This window comes from Callorhinus ursinus, unplaced genomic scaffold, assembly GCF_003265705.2.
Source record: "Callorhinus ursinus isolate GAN/ISIS: 27379988/994484 unplaced genomic scaffold, GSC_fseal_2.0 scaffold62, whole genome shotgun sequence".
NCBI classification, from domain to species: domain Eukaryota; kingdom Metazoa; phylum Chordata; class Mammalia; order Carnivora; family Otariidae; genus Callorhinus; species Callorhinus ursinus.
In genome coordinates, this window is record NW_027397124.1 from 2,190,157 (window position 1) to 2,198,513 (window position 8,357).

At 40.1% G+C, this 8,357-nt stretch overlaps 1 long non-coding RNA gene across 1 annotated transcript; it reads left to right on the plus strand.

Annotated features, from left to right (window-relative positions):
• The first annotated feature begins 396 nt into the window (after positions 1–396).
• On the plus strand, positions 397–6,290 carry LOC141371251 (uncharacterized). Its single transcript, XR_012376051.1, has 3 exons — positions 397–528; positions 5,497–5,537; positions 6,170–6,290. It is a non-coding gene; the product is annotated as an uncharacterized lncRNA (long non-coding RNA).
• Positions 6,291–8,357: the final 2,067 nt, after the last annotated feature.

The following is an 8,357-nucleotide window of genomic DNA, read 5'->3' on the forward strand; positions in this document are numbered from 1 at the left end:
TACCCCCTAGTTCCATCCACGTCATTGCATACATTTTCATTTTCATTCAGTTCAGGATATTTTCTAATTTCCCTTTTGTTTCCTCCTTTGCCTCATGGGTTATATAAAAAATGTCCTGTTTGTGGTGACAAATTCTCTTAGCTTTTGTTTTTCTGAAGAAGTCTTACTATTTACTTCAGTTTTGAAAGATGTTTTTGCTGGCTAAGGAATTCTGGATTGACAATTTTTTTCCAATGCTTTAAAGATACCCCTTCATATTTTTCTTACTTTCATAGTTTCTGATGAGAAATATGTTTTAATTCTTTCTTTCTATATAATGTGTCCTTTTTCTCTGGCTGCTGTTTTTTTTTAAGATTTCTTTATTTTTTTATTTTAGAGAGAGAGGCAGGGGAGGGGCAGAGAGAGAGAGAAACTTAAGCAGACTCCACGGTGAGCACAGAGCCCGATGCAGGGCTCAGTCCCACGACCCCAAGATCATGACCTGAGCTGAAACCAAGAGTCCGGCGCTTAACCGACTGCGCTACTGAGGTACCCTTTCTGGCTGCTTTTAAGATGTTCTATCATTGGTGTTCAGCAATTTGATTATGACATGCCTTGCAATGTTTTTCTTTATATATATTCTGCTTGTGGTTCTTTGAGCTTCTTGGATCTGTTTGGTTTTTATCAAATTTGAAAAATATTTTGGCTATTACTTCCTTAAAACTTCTTTGCTGCCTGTTTCTAGATTCCATCTATACATATGGAGACCATTTCATATTATCCCACAAGTAACTGTTACTCTGTTCATTTTGTTTTCTCTTTGTGCTTCTATTATACTTTCTATTGCTGTTTCTTCAAATTCACTGATGTTTTCTTCTGCAGTGTCTGGTCTGCTTTTAATCATATACAGTGTATTTTTAAATTTCAGGTGTATTCTCATTTTAAGAAGTTCTGTTTGGGCCTTTTATATATTTTTTCCTTTCTATTTTCATCATGTCCATGTTTTCCTTTACCTTTGTGAATATATATTGTGTGTCAATAAAGTCTGTTTTAAATACTTTGTCTACTAGATTCATTATATTTATTATTTCTAGGTTTGTTTCTATTGATTGAGTTCTCTATTTTTCTCCTGATTGTGAATCATATTTTCTTGTTTCTTTGCATACTTCATAATTTTTAATCACATGACAGATATTGTGAATTTTCCATTGTTGGTTACTGGATTTTGTTGAGTTTCCTTAAATAGTGTATAGGTAAGTACTTGAAATTAGATCCTTTTGAGATTTTAAGATTACTAGGTTAGATGAACAGCCTTTAGTCTTAGATGAGTTTAATCCCATAATTAAGGCAATACTTTTCTGAAAATGCTATCTGATTCCCTTGTATAATACAAGATTTTTCCACTGTGGTTTATGGGATCATGAACAATTTATTTCCAGTTCTGTGTAAGGTCTAGGAATTACTTTGTCTATTACACTCCATAGGTCATTTCCTTGGACCCAGTTATATTCTTTTACTGCATTCACAGCCCAAAACTCAGCCAAAGACTCTTCCAGGTCTCAGCCTATCTCTACAGAGTTCTGTCTTCTGTACTACTCTGTCTTGCAAATTCTAGGGACTTTGGCCTCCCTGAACTCTTGTATCTATCTCTTCAACTCAACCAAAGACCCAGACTCTGTCTAGGTTCCCCTTACCTGTGCTGCAGTCTGGAAAGTGGTGAACTGGTGAACTGGCTTAATTGTAGGGTTCACCTTGTGTTTTCCCTTCCCTCAGGGATCACAGTCCTGCACTGCCTGTTACCTATTGTCTGAAAACTGTTGTTTTATGTATTTTGTCTGGTTTTCTTGTTTTAGACAGGAGGATAAATACAATTCTAGCCTCTCCATCTTGGCTAAAAGCAGAGATTGAGCAGATAAAATTTCTGCAAATTTTTGTAATATTGAAAATATGGGTTGGAGTTAAGATGATGGAGTAGTAGGAGGACCTTATGCTTGCCTCATCACTCAAACACAGCTAGATCAATATCAAATTATTCTGAACACTCGGGGAAATCGATCTGAGAACTGAGAGTAAAAACTACACAACTAGAGGGAGAAAAGAGGCCACATCATGGAAGGTAGAAGATACAGAGATGTGATTTAGGGGAGAAAAGAATCACCAATGCTATGGAGAGGAGGGAGCTCTGATGAGGAAGAGAAGAAAGAGAGAGAGAAAAAAAAAACAGAGTGCAAGACATTACATAAGAAAAACACTTCCCAAAAACCACTGATGGGGATAATGAGAGGGACTGGTTATTGCATGTTTACAAGCAGCAGAGCTCAAGGACTATACCGTTAACAGGTGTAGTCTGGCAGATGTAGATGTGCTCCTGTGGAGAAAGAGGGCAGAGACCTGGGAGCAGACAGTGTGGGCTGAGGATCCCCTGGGTCACACTGGAAGAGATACTCTCCCTTCTTGGAGTGCATTTGGGAGAGGCAGCACTGCCTTTCTGGGACAAAAGAGACAGCGGCTATCGTTCATCAGCATACGAGCAGAACTGCCTCCTGAAGGCAGCTCACCTGGAAGCTGGCTTTTTGGTGTGCTTTACCATAAACCCCCAAGACCCTGCATGTTTGTGTGATTGCCCTTCTGGAACAAACCAGCACAGTCCCAGCATGGCAAGACCCTCCTCAGAGGAGCAGCATGGGTATGTGCCATGACAGCTCACTAAAATTTAGAGTTTTGAAACCCAGCCACTGTGCCTGAGATGAAACACAGTAGTGCTGCTCTGCCAGGTGGGCAGACAGCTGGGATTCAGACAGGGTGAAGGCAGGAATCTGAGGGATACTTGGGACAAATGAAGGGAATTATTTGCTCTTCTGTGAGTGAACTCCCCTCTCCAGGGACAAGATAGCTGGCTGACACATTTCCAGCCACCCTCCCATGCTCATCAGCACAGATGGACTTCAGTGAGCAGCACAGTGCCCCACAGTGGAGGCTTGAGCAGTATACGCCAGGCCCCGCACTCCTGTGCTTTGCAAATGCTTCTGAACTAGATGCCTGAAGAGTCAGAACACCAGTACGTTCCTCCCCTAGAAGAGCTGCACAATCCCCCCTCCCCCTCACACACCAAGCCTACTGACCATTGGTACTACAAAGCTTAAGCTCTAGGGGAAATAGGATCTAGTTTCTTTTAACAAGCTGACCAAAACACACCTAATTAAAACTCATCACACAGGAGGTGCCTGGGTGGCTCAGTCAGTTAAGTATCTGACTTCAGCTTGGGTCATGATCTCAGTGTCCTGGGATTGAGACCGTTGTGGGGCACCCTGTTCAGCGGGAGTCAGCTTGTCCCTCTGCCCCTCCCCCTGCTCATGGGTACTCTCTCTCTCTCTCTCTCTCTGTCTCTATAAATAAATAAAACGTTAGAAAAACAACAACAACCAAAAAAAAAAAAAAAAAACCCTCACCACCTCACCACTGCAGGCAAGGAGAAACTGCAAAGGACTGACCTGAGGGAAAGAGCCAAAATACAACAGCAGAGTACACACAGCATACACCAGAAACACTTCCTGAAGAGCCAGGCCCTAGACAGTATATGACCTCTTCTTAATATAGCCATTATTCTCAGGATCTGGAAACATAACAGGCTTCCCTAACACACAGAAGACAGAGACCTAGACAAAATGCCAAGATGGAGGAATTCACCCCAAAGCAAAGAACAAGAAGAGGTCACAGCCAGGGATCTAATCAAAACAGATATAAGTAATATGCCTGAACCAGAATTTAAAACAACAATCATAAGGATACTAGCTGGGCTTGAGAAAAATCATAGAAGACACCAGGGAGTCCCTTACCACAGAGATAAAAGACCTAACAATTAGGAAAAAAAATGCTATAACAGAGATGCAGAACTGACTGGGTGTAATGACCACAAGGATGGAAGAATTAGAGGAACGAATAAGTGATATAAAAGATATGCTAAAATTATAGGGGCACCTGGGTGGCTCAGTCGTTAAGCGTCTGCCTTTGGCTCAGGTCATGGTCCCAGGGTCCTGGGATCGAGCCCCACATCGGGCTCCCTGCTCAGCGGGAGTCTGCTTCTCCCTCTCCCACTCCCCCTGCTTGTGTTCCTTCCCTGGCTGTGTCTCCCTCTGTCAAATAAATAAATAAAATCTTAAAAAAAAAAGATAAAATTATAAGAATGCCTAGGTGCTTTAGTTGGTTAAGCCTCTGCCTTTGGATCAGGTCATGATCCTGGAGTCCTGGGATTGAGCTCCACATCAGGCTCCATGCTCTGCAGGGAGTCTGCTTCTCCCTCTCTCCGTTCATGCTCTCTCTTTGTCTCTCTCAAATAAATAAATAAAATCTTTAAAAAGAAAAGAAAAATGCCCCCTCCTCAGGGCCAGCATCTATGGACTGGCCACAGTAGTCGTGACTCTGAGCCTTGTCATTGCAGGCACCAAATTTATCCTAAACTGTTGGAGAATAAGCATCTCTCAGCCAACACTTGCCTACTGAATTCCACTTTCTCTCCAACTTCTTCTCTGTGGTTGAAGAGAATACATTCTAGAATCACTTCCACATAGGGGATTTACCACTTGCTAAAATGTTAGTTTAAAAAGAAAGGAACTCCCTAATTTCTCTGCTTGCCTAGTTCCTTACAGTATTAGCATTCTGCTTAATACAGTCTCTTTATCTATAGCAAGAATTCTAAACTGAAAACCTGTCACCACTTTTGAACTCTGGGAAAATAATAATAATAATAATTTTGTGATCCGTTTTCAGCCACCTCACATGCTGATCCCACTATCAGCATTAACAGTTATTTTCAAATAAAAAACAATAAGAGACATGTATTCTAGATAAACCTCAGTGGAATAAAAAAAAGTGAAATGAAGGCCAAAACATCATATACCAAGCATCTTATAATAATACCTGAAAATTAGATGAATTATTTACATAGTCAGAAACAAACAACACAGCTAACTTAGATCTCAGGGATCACTCCCATCACAGGCTGGCTAAACTGAGCCACCAAGTTGTTCAACGAGAAATGGCTCCATAGACTGTTAGGCTAAAGACACTCAAGAGTAGCATTGGTCTGGGCGCCTAGGTGGCTCAGTTGGTTAAGCGACTGTCTTCGGCTCAGGTCATGATCCTGGAGTCCTGGGATTGGGTCCCGCATCGGGCTCCCTGCTCGGCAAGGAGCCTGCTTCTCCCTCTGACCCTCCCCCCTCTCATGTGCTTTCTCTGTCTCTGTCTCTCTCTCTCTCATTCTCACTCTCTCAAAATAAATAAATAAATCTTTAAAAAAAAAAGAGTAGCATTGGTCTTTATTAAGAGACTATGATTTCCATTCACCATAAATACTCCTTTGTGTACAATACCCTAATAATGAACTAGTTACCTGTTCACCAAAAGAGGTCTTGTAAGGGCACCTAATAAGAAGCACTTTTGTTCATCTTGTTCCAATGCTTTTGTATGCTTAAAATGAAAATATCTTAAATATTCTATAATCATAATTTTCTGTTTCAGAATTATGTCCCTGGTCCCCACAAACTGCTAAGAACCCTTATGTAAGTAACACAAAACATGTTTTGTCATATTTTCATTTTGTACAAACAGGGTTTGTGTATCATTTGCATTTGAAAACCAACTCAAAGAACTCAATACATGTAACTTGGGTAAGACTAGACCTTCTCTGGGAGAACTTATTTCATAGAAATAAGCACATACTTGGGTTGGTTAAACTTTAGATTCACCCTTAAAACAATACTTAATGGGGGTACCTGGGTGGCTCAGTTGGTTAAGCATCTGCCTTCAGCTCAAGTCATGATCTCAGAGTCCTGGGATGGAGCCCCGTGTCAGGCTCTCTGCTCAGCGGGGAGTCTGCTTCTCCCCCTCACTCTCCCTCTCTCTCTTTCTCAAATAAATAAAATCTTTAAAAAACAAACAAACAAAACAGTACTTAATGTCACTTTGGAGAATACAAAAAGAAGAGGGAGGAAATAACCAAGGTCTAGCTGTTTCTGCATGACTTGACTTGATCTGATGAATTTATCTTCCATGTCCCTTCCAGATGAGCCACATGAACAAAGAGTGGCTCCTTCTATGACTCCAAATAATGCTATTAAATGTTTGTGCAGACACTGACAGCCCCAGAACTAGTCACAGCACTGATGAATTGGTCTTCCCATCTTTCTACCAGGAACCTTTTCAGTCTCCAAGTAATGGCTCCAGCAACCCAGTTTTCCTCTGTGCTCTGTAACAAGGGAGCTGAAAACCACCTCTCTAATGAATAGCTGTGCTTTTACAATGATAACATTTCCTAACAAATAATATGTGCTACATGGGCATAGAAGGGGTTGACTATACATTTTCAAACCTCAGGCTTTTGGAAAATACCTTCAACTTCAAGAATCACTTCCAGGGGTGCCTGGGTGGCTCCATTGGTTATGTGTCTGCCTTCAGCTCAGGTCATGATGGATGGAGCCCCATGTCAGGCTCCCTGCTCAACAGAGAGTCTGCTTGTCCCCCGCCCCAAGCTTCTGCACTCTCTCTCTCTCAAATGAATAAATAAAATCTTTAAAAAAAAGAATCACTTCAACTTGTATCTTTACACTAAGGGACTGACATTTTTCGTTCAAATATTTTTAGAGGAAATATTTGTCAGGAATACAATGTCACCACATTTTTTGGAGCATTCTTTACCTAGACAAGCTACAAATCAAGACTTGAATTTTTAACCTTATTTCAAGAAACGAACAGCACCATTTCCTTATTCCAGTAGAAATGTCCTCAGGTAAAGAAACTGACTCTTGAAATCAAATAATTTAAATAGGTGCCTCCCTAAATATTTTTTCCTTAAGAGCGTAACAGTGCAACATAGATGCAACCAAGGGTTTTTTTTCCCCAAAGGTTTCCACTAAGATGTTTTTGAATATCAAACATCCATTCTATTCACTGCCTGCCTCAGGAGGCCAGGTCATCAAGCTGTGGTTGATGAGATTTCAAAAGGTGGTCCACAAAAATACTAAATTGCACTGAACACTTGTCAAACCAAGCCAAAGCTACTGCAAAAAGCACAGATCAGCAAATTACAGATTCTAACAGGTATTTCATATTTATATTCCTCATTAAAACAGACTCTCAAAAGGAAAGTCCACTGTCAGTACCATAAAATATGAAAAACCCACACACAGAACTAGTTGATATTTTAAATTGAGTAAAAAATAAAATTAAAACTGTTGGCTATAAAAAGAAAAACCACATCTTTCATTATATTACACCAAAAAGTAAAGAAAGAGAGAAAAAGAAAAGGAAAAAGAAAGAGGCAAAGAAAACCAAAAAGGAGAAGCTATAAGGGAATAAAATTAAGTGATTTTTGAATTTAAGTAAAGATTACACACCTTCCTGGTACACACAGAAAGCTATCCTACCACCCCTTGTCAGAATTGCAAGCAATATCTTTTCTGTCAATAATACCACTAGGAGCACCATCTTAGAACATGATGCTAGTTCTAATGAGGGATATTGGCTTATACTTCTTTTTAGTGGGATCTTTGTCTGGTTTTGGAATCAAGGTAATGCTGGCCTCATAAAATGAGTTTGGAAGTTTTCCTTCCATTTCTATTTTTTGGAATAGTTTGAGAACAACAGGTATTAACTCTTCTTTAAATGTCTGGTAGAATTCCTCTGGGAATCCCAGGGACCTGGAACAAGATGCAGTGAACTACCCCCAGAGGTGAAACAATGGTCATAAAATGGTTTCTCAATCCATGAGTTTTGCTGAGCTGTCTCTTTGCAACATTTAGTACCTACTTAAAAACACCAACAGTTCTTTCAGTGAAATTGCTAACATTTAGGGAGCAAGATTATGTAAAACAAAATTGAATTATGAAAATTTTCCAGTTAGCAAATGGTTTGCAAAGCAAGAATATGTTCCCTACCTCTTAAATTTATCCCTGAGTGGTTAATACTTAAAGTCACACTTTTGAATACCGGCTTTGCCAGGCTTCCTCCGCACTTCCTACAAAATATAAGAAATGGAAAAATCAGACATTAGATTTATTTTATAGAAAAGATATGCTAAAATTAAAGTGAATAAACAATTCCTGTCTCTTCAGTAACATCCCCAAGTGAGGGGCACCTGGGTGGCTCAGTCAGTTAAGTGTTCAACTCTTGATTTCGGCTCAGGTCATGATCCCAGAGTCCTAGGGTCAAGCCCCACATCCGGCTCCCGGCTCAGTGGAGAACCTGCTTCTCCCTCTCCCTCTGACACGTTCCCCCACTCGTGCTTTCCTGCTCTCTCTATCTTAAATAAATAAATGAAATCTTTAAAAAAAAAAAAAAGAAAGAAAGGATATAGAAACAACAATAACAAAAAACCACTAGGA